The 13,601-nt window shown below is 37.5% G+C and overlaps 1 long non-coding RNA gene across 1 annotated transcript; it reads left to right on the top strand.

Moving 5' to 3' along the window:
* The first annotated feature begins 5,083 nt into the window (after positions 1 to 5,083).
* LOC125199052 lies at positions 5,084 to 5,341 on the top strand. Its single transcript, XR_007172510.1, has 2 exons — positions 5,084 to 5,135; positions 5,217 to 5,341. It is a non-coding gene; the product is annotated as an uncharacterized LOC125199052 (long non-coding RNA).
* The last annotated feature ends 8,260 nt before the right edge of the window (positions 5,342 to 13,601 follow it).

Here is a 13,601-nt window from a genome sequence, read left to right as displayed (position 1 = left end):
TGAGGACTAATCCTGCCTCCCCCAATTTAACACAGCAGATTTAATAAATAGACCGTCTTCACAAAATATTCAGCCAATAGACATGAATACGTCACTCCAATCAACTACCACTATGATCGATGACCTTTATCTCAATTTCAAGAAATAGATCAAATTTATAAGCTTTACGGTGATGGCCAGTAAGGAATAGGATTACCTCTTGTTTCCCTTTACCAATGGGTCTATCTAGCACGTTTGCATATTGCTTCGCTTTGCCAACCCCTATCATTTCTCCTTCCAACTATTATGCAATTTCGCAGTAATTGATGTGTATTCGAATCATAGGAGCTAGCAATCGCCGATTTGCTCAGTGTCGACTGAGAGTTTGCGTTTCAGGCTTGCAGCAGTTGCACGACTGGCTTTAGACGACAGCGTTTCGATCTCACTTTATTTTATTTTTTACAAGTGAATTATTTTTTTCCTTTAAACTTTTAAGATTTGTAGATGTACTAAAGATTTGCGAAGACGATCTATTTATTATGTTTAATATATTTCTCAATCTCTATTTTTCCTTATTTCTTTGTTCTCTATTTTTATCTTCTTCTCAAGTTCTTCTCCACTTTTTAAGCTTCATATTTAAGGGTGAAAAATCTCAATTTCGTTGAAGGGTTTACGAAGGGGTATCACGAAGAATGTGACAGAGGAGTAGTTGGAGATGCCAAAGTGAAGAGATTTTCAAGTGAGGCGAATTGGGGGTCGACATCTGTGATGCTGAGGTCGAATGCAAACAATGTAGAGATCTTGTGAGGTGAAACTATGGAAGAAGAATGATGGAGATCGGGGTATGAATTTGTGGAGGGGTCTTGTGAAGAACTCCATGCTTTGGTGGAATTTTCATGATCAGAAGGTGAAAGGGCTGATTAAGGAGAATATCTCGATTTTAAGCACAAGGAGATCGGTGATTGATTGTGGTTTGATAGTGCTCGAAGTGGGTGCTGCTGAGGATCGGGAAGTTGGAATTTCTTGTTCCGGTTGTGAAGGCGAAGTTCCTGCACACGGGAGCATGGCAGTGATATGGTGGTGTTGAGAGGAAGGGTACGGATTAAGATTCTAGGAATACTTGGTGAAAAATCCTAGTAATGGTGGGATAATAGAGCAACGAACTCGACCCCAAAAGAATTTCGTTACTTTTGATATCAATATTGCGATTTGGAAGAATTCGAAGAATTGGAGAAGAAGAGAAAAAAGGACAGGGAAGAAATGGGAAATAAGAGACATACAGAGATACATTGAATATTTTAATTGGAGAATAAAGAGAGTGAATTGACTGAAATGTCCTTTAAAGGCTGAGGGTATTTTGGACGAAAAATGTTGAAAAGTGAAAAAATACTTCAAATTATATTAAATCAAATTAAAAGATCTCTGGTGATATTTTTAGGGTATGTTTGATAATTAAGTGAAGCCTAGAAAATGACCCATTTCCTTATCTTTTCTATCCTTTGATACACTTTCAATTTTTTGAAGAAACCCACAAAAATACTATACACTTTCAATTTTTGAAGAAGCCCAAAATTACTTCAGCTTGCAAAGGCCGTGTATAGCTGCTTGTTGTTGAAAACTTATTGTTGCTTCAATAGTGGTTTGTTTTCCATTGCGTCAAGAAATAAAATTGCTTTAAAAAATTAGCCCTCTTTGACCTAATTTCACGCTCCATCCTCTCATCTCTTCCATCTTCTATTCTCTTTTTTCTTTTTGAATTTCCGTTAGATTTACAGCACCAAACCAATCCTTTCTTCTCTTCCATCTTCTCTTCTCTTTGTGAAAATTTTCAAGTTGAGCCCCAAACCTTCAACTCTTTTTTTTCACTTTGATTTTAATATTGTAGCACCACTCCATCTTCTCTTCCCTTTTTCTCTCGAATTTCTGGGCCGGGAGATGCGGCACCACACCACCGTTTTTTAGACATCTAATTTGAATTTATCTCGCTAAAATTGGCCCCTTGTTTTTGTGCAACCCTATTCTCGGAAGATTAAGGGCAATAATGTCTACACAGGATATCTCATTCTTCTAGTAGTGTAACAAACATGTCTGAATTTTAAAAAGTTAAAAATTGAGAAATACATTACTTGATAATTTGGTTTATTTTCGATTTTTGTTTCTTCTCTTCGACTTTCCAACTTGGGCTATCAAACACACCCTTAAAAGTAATTCACTCTTTTTTATAAGTACATGGTTAAAAAACTTGATTATGCCTAATTAAAACCTTAACTACATCTAATTAGACATTATTCCCCACTCTAAACCCACATCTCCACCCTCATTTACTAGACTTTTTGGAGTCATCCCACCCTTTCCACCCTTTTTCTCTCCAAACCCTTGCAACCTCTAACCATTCAAACGTTTTTGCATTTTTTATATGAATTAAATATCATATTTGACTTATTGTGATATTTTTTTTTTACAATGAGGCGCAAATCAAGAATAAACAGAGTTTTGATGAAGTGAAGGAACAAAAGTACAACACAATATAGAGTGGGATTGTTTAGTTTGTCATCACGAACCCAGTGGTATGTTGGTCTCTATAACACAATATGTGGTCAACTAAGTTAGATGTCCGTGAACGCATGGTTCACTGGGCTGTGTGATTTTTTCATTGTGTTATCGGCGATCCATTGAATTCATCACTGCGATTCCAATGGTCCCCTTGTTGGTTTTGTCATCGGGCGCCCATACTACTTTTAATTCGATTTGAGAAAGTTCTGGGTTCGGGCACTTAACATCGGTGCATTAGCAAATTTGAAGGAACCATGTGCTCATAAAGCTAGCAAGCACATTAAGATAAATGCTATATCATTCGTGATCTTGTGAGAGAAACAAAATCGTGGTGATCAATTTAACATTCGAGCAAAACCTAGATATTTCTTTCTCAAAAGCACACTCAAACAAGTTCAACCATCACGTGTAAGGAATAAGGGTGAAATATATCAATGAATTGCTTCAAAAGATAGATAAGAGACTATTATTGAAAAACAAGTTTTGAGTATAAGTGAGAGATTGTAAAAGTTTAGATAAAGTATGATTCGGAGCGTTTTATATTATAAAACCTTATTTTCTTTGTTAATTGGAAAATTTTAATTTTGTTTTTTGTTTTGTTTTGTTATAGTGTCATTGATAATATGAAAACAAATATATACTAGATTGTGTAATTTATTCGATATTAAAGAAGATCACCCAAAAGTTCACATTTCGAATAGACCCTGGCCAATCTAGGGGAAAAAAATTGTAATACTACTAATTGTCTTAGCTAACTAATGATATTGATAAAATCATAGCACTAAAATCAACGAGTCAGTAGCGCGTTGGTAGCGGAAGCTGCGACGATCTTGAGGTACGAGTTTAAATCCCGCCACGTTGGGAGACTTTCGGCGTTAATTCGCAAACCCGATCGAACAGGTTAGTCGGATTCCGCCAAAGAGCGATTCAGATATTCTTATATATATAAAAAGTTCATAGCACTAAAATGTAATGCACGTGAGATGGATTAATTTTTGCATATGCATCTTGCATTAACTATCAAATACTTGAGAGTATTTCTTCATAGAAATTTCACTTATACTCTCTCCGTCCAAATAATTTGATCCAGATTCTATTTTTGGATCGTCCCACATAATTTGTCCCATTTCACTTTTATCATTTTTGGTAGTGAATTCATATTCCAATTAATTCATTCATTCACATTTTATTATAAAACTAATACTTTAAAAATAGACCCAAATTCCATCAACTTTTTTAACCCCTTTTAAATTAGATTTTAAACTATGTCAGATCAAAGTGTCCCAATTATCCGAACGGAAGGAGCACCAAATTGCAAATCTAACTCAAAGTAGGGCTTTTATAAAAGAAAATGGGAGTATGTCTTCATATAAATATCACCCGTGCTAAATTGTAAATCTAACAATGGAACAACATCAATTTAGGGCCTTTTATGTTCTTGGCAATTTTGGTTGCAAATTGTAAAGATATAAAACGAAATGAGAATTGAATCTATTCACTCAACAATTTGTTTGATGATTTTTCGTTGAAGGAAAAGTTGATTAGCACTACTGTTTTGTTCTCGGCTGCCCTATAAATAAAAAATCTCAGCTCCCCCTTTTGCCTTCAACCATTCCCCAAAAACCCCCTCTATTTCTCCCTGTGACCTAACCGCGCGCGTTCATGGAGGATGACGATGAGTTCGGAGATCTCTACACAGATGTCCTCCGTCCCCTTGAGGCGCAGAGCCAACAATCTGCCGGAAAGGGCGCCCGATCGATCTCAACATCGATAGCGACGATGAGGAGATTCTCTATGGAGCTTCGGATTCGGCGGCTAAGAAGCTCAATCCTGATTTCAATCCCGGTTCCGCACCCGTTGGGAAATCGACGCCTTAAAAACCCCTTCCTCAAACTGGGGGAATTGATTTGAATTTTAATTTGAATTCCAACCCGGGAGCGGGGGGGATTGATGAATTAGTTGGAAATGGAGGCGATGGTTCGGGGTTTGACGCTGGGGTTTTTGGAAAAGGGGCGTGGTGAATCGAGTTTCATGGAGGACGAAGATGATATTAAGATAATTGTGGAAGAGAGGGATGAAAAAGACAAGGACTTGGTGGAGGTGATCCTAACGTAACGAGCAAGGACGAGAATATGTATATTAGCCCTGTTCAGAGGGAACTACGATGAATTTGATGAATGATGCTGGTGAAATGGGTTCACAGCAGATGATCCGGGCTTTGGGAGGATTGGAGAACCTAGGGGTCCGAATGTTGAGGATGAGTGGGAGAGTGAAGAGAGTGATGATGATCTGCAGATAGTGCTAAACGACACCCACCATGGGCCAATGGGGATGGAAAGGATGGTGGGAGTGATTGATGAGGATGATGAAGATGGAGAACCCTTGGTGATTGTCGCGGATAATGGTGATGTTAGCCAGATACAGAGGACCGTGGATGAGAAAAGTGGGGCGGTGAGGAAGGGGATCTGGAGCTGACATGGAGAAGGATCCCGGAGATGCAACAAAAACAAGTGGAGTAGGAGGTGGGGCTGTCCAGCAGCTGCACAGCAAAGATTGCATACAGCAATCATGCATACCATCATCCATTCTCTTCACAGTTCAAGGTAAGCATCTTGTTTGATGAACACATAGAATGTAATTTGGATTCAGTTGCAACTATGATGCTTTTTTTTATTGAACCTCAGCATACTAGTGATGCTGAAGACGATCACCAATATTGTGGATGAGCTCTTGGCTCCTAGTGATGAGATATTCAACAACATTGCTCTTGAATTTTCTCTTATTAATGAAGTTACATATTTTCTTCTTATGTCTTTTCCTTTTTGAGTTTGATCTCATTTCAATTGATGTTTGGATTCAGAATTCTGCTGGTTTAAATTTGAAACTTACAATTGTCAGTTGTTGACAATAATTGATTTGGCAGCTCTTACTCTTATCCAATTCCATCCGCATGTTGACAGATATGGTAAAGGGGGAAAAAACGTCTTAGATCATCTTCTTTATGGGGGAATCTATCAGTAGAAAAACGTTTCTCTATTTAAATAGCTTTAAAAAAGATAAATTGAAGAAAGCAGCATACAAAATCCAGAATGCAGAGCCCAAGATGTATGCACTCATATATTAGCTACATATATTTTCCCTGAATTAAAAAACCCCTTTTCAACATGTCCCAGGAATTAGCCACTTATTTTGGCATTTCATGTATAATGGTGCTTGCCCATAGTCAAAGTGCATTTGACCTGATGAATAGGTCTGAAAGCTGGGCAAAAGTCATTGAAAAGGGATATGTGTTCATCCAGAACCCCATTTTTGACCCCTATAGCTCTTAAACTCAGTTAAAATTTTTTGAAATTATTTGTATGAGAGACAAAGAAGCTTTTATTAATTTAACAAAAAAGGGCCCCCGGTACCCATAAATTTTTTGCCTTTTTTTACCGGGGAATCCAGCAAACTATGGGGGCCCAAAAGCAAAAGGAAAGGGGGGTTTTTAACCCACACATACCTACCCCTCTATAAATTTAACAAATAATTTTTAATTTTAGCTACTAGAGCATGGGGGGCCCAAGTATCCGTAAAAACTGTACTTTTTTTCCCAAGGTTTTAAGTTTTTAACTATGTGATGTGAAAAAGGAAAAATAAACAATTATTTTATGATTACATGGTTATTTATCTATTTAGGGATTCGGGGTTTTTTCCCCTTTTAAATTTGGATTTACTTTTTGATTGGCCCAAGCTTCTGTAATAGACAAGCCTACTGTTGCATCTTGTTCATCCTCATTCTGCTTCAACCAACCTTATTCCCCAATTCATAAATATTCATTTTAAAATGTACATACAATAACATATTAATAAAACCTTGTAACTCCAAGCTTCTTAGATGTTCTAGCAATTAAGCTGGGCTCATGTAGATTTTTTCTGAAAAATTTTTCAAGTGGCTCATAACTGTATGAAATTTAAAATTTCATATTTTCTTAAAAATACTGCCTTAGATGTTGTAATATGATTGTTGACTTGATGCATTTGTTAAGTTGCTATTTTTTTTAAAAAAATTTAATGATTTTTTTTTGCTGTTTCCTTTTTTAATTCTTTTGTCATTCTTGTAATCTTGTATTGTTAAGTGTTAACCATTTTCATGTCTTTCTCTTTTTTGGAACTGCTTAGTATGTGAGCCCTTGGGCAGCCCCTTTTCCCCTCCTGCAGCCCCTGGGGGATTCCTAGGTCAAGTTCGCCCACCCATCAGCATGGGTCCTCCAGCTGGACGTGGAAGAGGGTTTGGGAGCCCGGGCGGGGAATAAAGGGGGACCTTGCCTCAGAAAGGGTTCAATCCCCCCAGCTTGGGGAGTTAATTCAGCTGGTCATGGTTATGGAAGTGGGTTGGATTTCACTCTTCCTTCACACAAGTAAGATTATATTCCTGAAACAGCTTTCTGTCAATAGTCTTAACTTAGGGATGTTAAAACCCGAAGATAACATACTAACCCCAATTTGCAATTATTTCAAAGCGATAATACCATCCTATTTTAAACGTGCGCATGCCCTCCTTTGCAAGGCATGTGCCAAAGGGGGCACAGAATACAAAAATGTGAGCCTTGGTAAAATTCATCCTAATGTTTAATGGTAACCGGGATCGGGTGCTGCATTAGGCCCTTTTTTAGGTGGATAGTTTTGGCACTGTTTTTTTTTTTAACTTGATATCTAAAAATGATGTCTTTTTTTCTTCACAATCTCAGGAAAATTTTTTGGAAGTTGATATTGAGGTTTTTGGAAGAAAAACCAGGGCCCATTTTCAAATTTTGGTTTGAATGAGGACAGCTGGAGAGATTACTGCAAACAACTGGTAGGTAGCTTCTCAAGTTTGTACTTCTGTTTTTTTTTTTTCCCTTGGGAGAGTCGATAGGGATGTGAGTCTGTTGGTTATTTTAAGATTGTGGCAGCAAAAAGTGAATTTGATATCTTTTGGGAACCCTTCAGGTTTGCGATGACTATGCAAAGAAAAATTCGTTTTATGAAAGTGGCAGGGCAGAACAGGTAATGTTGAAATTTCTACATTTTGAAGTAGTATTTTGTAATATGTTACAGGTGTATGTGGTGATCATTTGGTTAAAGTGAAAATTTAAATGCCTTGGTTTTTGTGATGCTATATGTTCTCAGTGTATCTGTAACAAGCCCCTGTTTGATGTTAAAATTGGATTATGCCCCAGATCTTCCACCAGAGCTTGCAGCTGCAGTTGGTATCCAAGATAATAATGCATCTAAAAAAGCAAGTCAGGGAAAAGGGTGGATACTGGTCCGACTGATTTAGCAAGAGCAGCTGCACTGAACGCCCTTTTCCCCTTTGTATTTTATTTGCTTTATTCTGGGAAAGGGGGAACCTTAAACCCTTTTTTTTTTTTTGAAATTTGGGATTTGGATGCTTAAATTTACTTGGTGTTCTATTGGGTCCTTTAGTGATTGTGTTCTCAAACATTCATTTTATTTAGTTGGGTCCTTACACTTTGGGGGGTGTGGGGGATTATTATATCCCTACAGAATACAGTTTTGGCATCTCATTATTTTTTTTTAATAACAGCCTGTTGGCCAAACCATACCAGTAGAAACTGGTTCGGGTGAACGAATGCCATCAATTGATAAAGGCGCCCAAAGAATGCATGATATTGATACCATTATCGAGGTATACAGTTATCCTCTATACTTTCTGACCAAGCTTCCAGTTTTTTTTTTACTGTGCAACACCACAAGTTCTCAGTGCCACAGAACTGATGAAGCCCCTTTAAAAAACAGATTGCCTGCCAGAGCCCCATGGATGGTGATGACATACCAGAGCAACAAGATGGGATACTGCACCCAAGGATCATGTTGGAGGAGGTGATGCAGATCATATGGATAGCCATGCTCCAGCATTTACTGGTAATAAGAGAGAATTTGAATCAAGAAGATCACAGCTGAAAAAGCTGACAGTGGGATGGTATTGAATAGAGGATGCTTCAAAAAATTCACATTCTGATAGGGAGAATTTTTCCCCCCAAGAGGAGGGTACATTCATATTCATTACCAATTTCAGATGGATTTGTGTTTTTTTTAAATTTCATCAAATTTTTTCCTGGCTGTTTAGGGTTCTTGTATTAAGCTTGCCTGAAGTTGAATGAGTATGAAAATTTCCATGATATAGTTAGTTTAGTAGTAGTGTTTATTTTAGGAGGGTGATGATAAATTGTTTTGCATATCATAAAAACTCTTATCAGGGCTGGCGTTCACCCAAAAAGAAACAAAAGTTGGGACCATCAGGTACAAGTTACATCAGTCCAACAGTGCAAAAAAGTTAAATTAAGGCATCTGGATTATAGACTAGGCGTTCATCCAAAAAAAAGACTAAGAAAGTGCATTTTGATGCCCATGCCAGATTCAAAACCCAAAATGACTACCATTGTATCTGGATACATTATCCATTGAATATAATTGGGGGGGTTTCTTTACTGCCTTTGTAAGATGGGTTTTTTTTAGATTAATTTTAAAATTGGCGCAATAATTTGTGTGGAGCAAAGGCTAGATCAGCATGTCCTGAATATTTCTGTATGAATTGGGCTTTTTTCTTTCTCTTCCTGTTATTTGATACATTTGTCACTCTTAAATTTTTTTCCTTTTTATCCCCCAGATCTTCTGTCTAATACTAGGGCAGTATTAGGACTACTGAGGGTTCATGACGTTGCATATACTCCTTTTGGATTTTGGACACTTACAAACTGTTTTATGATGATAGGTCTATAAAGGCAAAGGGGTAAAAAAGGGGAGAACATTTTCAGGCAGGGAGAGGGAGGATCATATCAATGGGGATGGTAAGCAAACTCCAGCCCGTCATCTTCCCACTACATTGGATCTGATGGGGAGGGGAGGGTGTGGGAGTTTTAGATGAGTTGAATGATGATTCAGTGGTGGATGATAGAAGCTTTAATATGGAAGGAGAGGAAAAGGGTTCAGATGCACCAAACAGGGGTAAACGGGAAAACGGAAACTTATATTCTACAAAGAAACTAAAGCTAAGTTCGCAAGTAGGACTACTTCCGCGCCAGTATGAAGATGGGAAAAAAACTTGAAGACTGCAAGAAGTAGTGAACAAAGTGAGATCAGGAAGTAGTGAAATCTTCATAGTTCTCCTGATGATGTTGACGACAAGCCCTTCAGGATAGGCACCCTCTTGAGCAGGTAATGTCAGGAGAGAAGTAGGAGATGAAGACAATACTCATAGGAAAGATCACTATGATAGAGATGATGCTGGGAAAAAAGAAAATGGTGGTGAAACAGAGAGAAGATTTCTTTTTTACGCAAAGGGGGAGATGCTAACTCATCACTTCATCGGCATGGGAAAGGCAGTGCTGACTGGGGGGGGGGTGATATATCTGAAGGAACCCGGGAAACGGCGAGATGAGGATCATCGTGGAAGAAGAACAAGACTTGAAGACCCAAGAAAAAGGGATCGAGATAAAACTTAGAAAAAAGATAAGAAGGGGAAAGAAAAGAACATCATCAGTCAAGAAATCTGCTGGAAAATGGCAGTTGGAGGGGGACTAACCATGAACTGGATTCTACAGGATCCCGAAAAAAGAGATAGGGATGGCCATTTTAAAAATCGGAATTTAAAGAGTAGATGACCCTTTACAGCACCAGAAGAAAAGAAAAGTCACATGTCAGACGGACAAATGCTGAAAAAGAGATATTTCCCCGAATCACAGAGAAAGTAGCACCAGGAGGAAAAAAGACAGAGATGACGGCTCTGATCTGTTTAAAAGAGATGAGCAAAAGGAGATCAAAGGATGATGAGATGCATTTTGCTCGCCAAAAAAAATGGGGGCTCGTCTTAAAAAGGGGGAGAAGGAAAAAGGGCCAAAAAGAGCGTGATGAATGGCATAAAAATAAGCAGGATAACCTTTTTTCAAGAGAGAAAGAGTAGAAAACGGCCAGTGATGAGGGGCGAACTGCTGAAGATAAAAAATGGCCAAGTCATTCAAGAGTAAATGATGACTACAAGGGATCCCGCAGAGATTAACATCCTAATGATATAGGCCGGACAGTGATCAACTCAAGCAAAGGGATCGAGTTGAAAATAGAGTTATTCAAGCATAGGAACCAGGATGATGTTTATGATCTGGAAAACTCAACAAAAGATGAGGGAAAAAAACAAGATATGAAAAGACTAGCAACCGGGATGTTCGTGCTGCCCATGGTTCTGAAATTCTGGGGAAATGAATACAAAAGGAAAGAAAGTAACCCCAAAAGTGAGAATCAGACAGTGGAGATCACAGTTCATTGATATCCTCCAAAAGGAATCAGGATGAAGATGGTGGGAAAATAAATGGGGAAGGATGTGTTTCCTTGGCCCAACATGTCAAAATTTATGAAAATATCATAAGATCATTACGTCAATTTATACCTAGATTTTATTTTTTACTGTTTTTTATCTGATCATCAAGACTGATGGAAAAAGGAAAGCATAGATGATTTGTAAATATTGACCTGGTTTACAGAATGTGTCCAGTTGCAAAATTTTGTTATTTTGTTTGTGACTGTTTCATTTAAGAATTTCTAATGATCTGGAGAAACCCAGCTCTGTTTAATATATTATTTTGGTTTTCGACAACATGTGATGACTTCTTTCCCGTAAATTTTTGCTTGGGTCATAGTATGTTATTAATTGCTGCAAAAAAACCCCCTAGCAGTTGAGTACTTTGAGTAAGTTTAGTCCCTTTTCGGTGTTTTCTGGACACAAATCTCTGATAAGTTTACTTGCTCTGTCGGATCACCTTTTTCAAGGACTATATTCATCAACTAATTAAGCTGTTCCTAATTTCTTCCCTTGAATATGTGCCTGCTCTCTTAAATAAAAGCCAGAGGTGTCCCCCTTCTCCCCTTTCGGGGGAAAAAAAAAAAAAAAAGTCCAGACTGAGCTATTATAAAGTTGATTTTTTTTTGAATAATTCTGTCAGGATGTCAGTTAGGTCCCGTTTACCCCCCCACCAAAAATAAAAATAACTATGCTTATGCCACCATATACTTCCCCTTCATATATAAAAATGATCATGAACCCACATTCGTTACTGGTTGCTAGTTAGCATTTTTCCCAAATTATTGTTAAGTAGGGAAAATCATAATCTTTCACTTGTCTAAGTTCCCACTGTTTTTTCAATTTGGGTTTATGCTTGCAGGCAAACTTGAGAGGCAGAACTGGGGCAGCAAACTAGTCACGGTCACACAAATCACCAATCATCTTTTGAAAGCACAAAAAAAGAGGCTTCAACCGACGGAACAACCCGACTCAAGGAGGGGGCGATCCAAATTTGGGGCGGTGGACCAGCCCTAAGGAGAGGGATTTTGGCATGACCCCATCTTCTTTAAAAAAAAAGAGATCGAGACACACACAACAACAGTGGGGCAAGGGGACCTCATGAAGATCCTCCTGGAAAGACAGAGGATAAACCACAGCCGCCTTAGGGTTTATAACAAAAAACGGTGTTCCCGAAATGAACAGCGACAGCACTTTAAAACAGCGTCGTGGAGGACAAACACTTGGACACTGTTGCCAAGTTGAAGAAACAAGTGAGCGTTTTTAAGCTTCCTATGCCTATTGATAAAGAAAGCAGTTGCAGCGGGAAAAAGGAGACCGAGCCTCCTCTGCCTCCAAAACCGGAGACAAAGCCCTGGGGTTCGGAGATCAAATCGGGAAAGGCCGCAGAAAAGAGGTTTGGGCTGGCAATTAGTAGTCGAGGGATACTTTTGTTTTTGTTGTTGGAAAAAGTACGTATTATGTTGTCCGGGTGATAATTGATTTGAGGCATCTTGCATTCTACGTCTTCTATATTTGAATTGCGATGGCCTTCAACTGTTGTACTTTCTATTACTCCCAGAAGACTTTGTATATACAGACTTAATAAAATGTAGCATTAGACAGGCTGTAGCTGCACACACAAATTTTAATATAGCACACAATTTTCAATTCTATACAGTGTATTATTACATGATAGGATTTTTGGGTAGTTTGTTTGGAGACTATACATATCAAATTAGATAATGATTTTTGGGGGATAAAAAAAATTTGAAAGGCTTCTCGTACGGAAATCGGATTCTTATTATAAAACAAAATACCAACTTTCATTTTTTTTGGGAAAAATTATTCTGTATTATGTTTAATTTTTTTTGCAATTTTGATCAAACTTATTCTATATTATCTTTAGTTTCTATCAATAAAAAATTGATGTGGATGTTCATATATTTGTAGCTGTGACTTCTATATTTTAATTAACTAAGTTGTCTATAAAATGTTAATATTGTACTGTAACAAATTACGTATAAGTTAAATAATGTTGCAATTATTTACAAGAAACCCTTTTTATCGTATACTTCATCCCAACAAAAAATAGCTCATTTTGCTATTTTGGGTTCTAAAAATAGTTAAATTTTCTAAATATAAAAGTTTTCTTTTCATATTTTACCCACTTTTTTTTCCCCTACTTTTTTCTTTACCTTTTTTATTCTAAAAACAAATGAGACTTTTTTTTGTGAACAAAAGGGGTATTATTTTCTACTTCAAAAATTTAAATTTTTTAAAAAATCTGCCCTTATAAAGCCACTCACAAATTCGACATGCAACCCTTACTATCTTTTTTTCGTTCGCGACTCAAAGTATGGACTTCCAATTATTTCCCTCGGCAAAAGGGAGTTTTTTTTTCTTTTGGTCGTCCGCAATGGGAGTCTCGGTTAAATAATTTATTAATATAAAAGGCCCTCCTTGCACCAACTCATTCCACTCACATATCATTTAAAACTATCAAACTCATATTCCACCTTTCTTCCACTCACTTTTCTTAACATTTCTTTAAAAACCATGTGGAAAAAAGGGACCCCCATTCACGGACAAATATATAAGTATCCTCCGTCCCAAAAAAAAGATAGTTTAATCTTGGGGCGCCACCAAAATTAGCTAGTTTCTAAATTTAGAAAATTTTAAACATTTAAATACTATACTAATCGTGGAACCACAATTCACTAACACTATTTTCTTTTTTTTTTCCCCCCTTTCT

Source organism: Salvia hispanica, unplaced genomic scaffold (genome assembly GCF_023119035.1).
Source record: "Salvia hispanica cultivar TCC Black 2014 unplaced genomic scaffold, UniMelb_Shisp_WGS_1.0 HiC_scaffold_365, whole genome shotgun sequence".
Classification (NCBI taxonomy): domain Eukaryota; kingdom Viridiplantae; phylum Streptophyta; class Magnoliopsida; order Lamiales; family Lamiaceae; genus Salvia; species Salvia hispanica.
The sequence above is the reverse complement of the archived record's forward strand: the minus strand, read 5'-3'. Positions and strand labels throughout refer to the sequence as shown.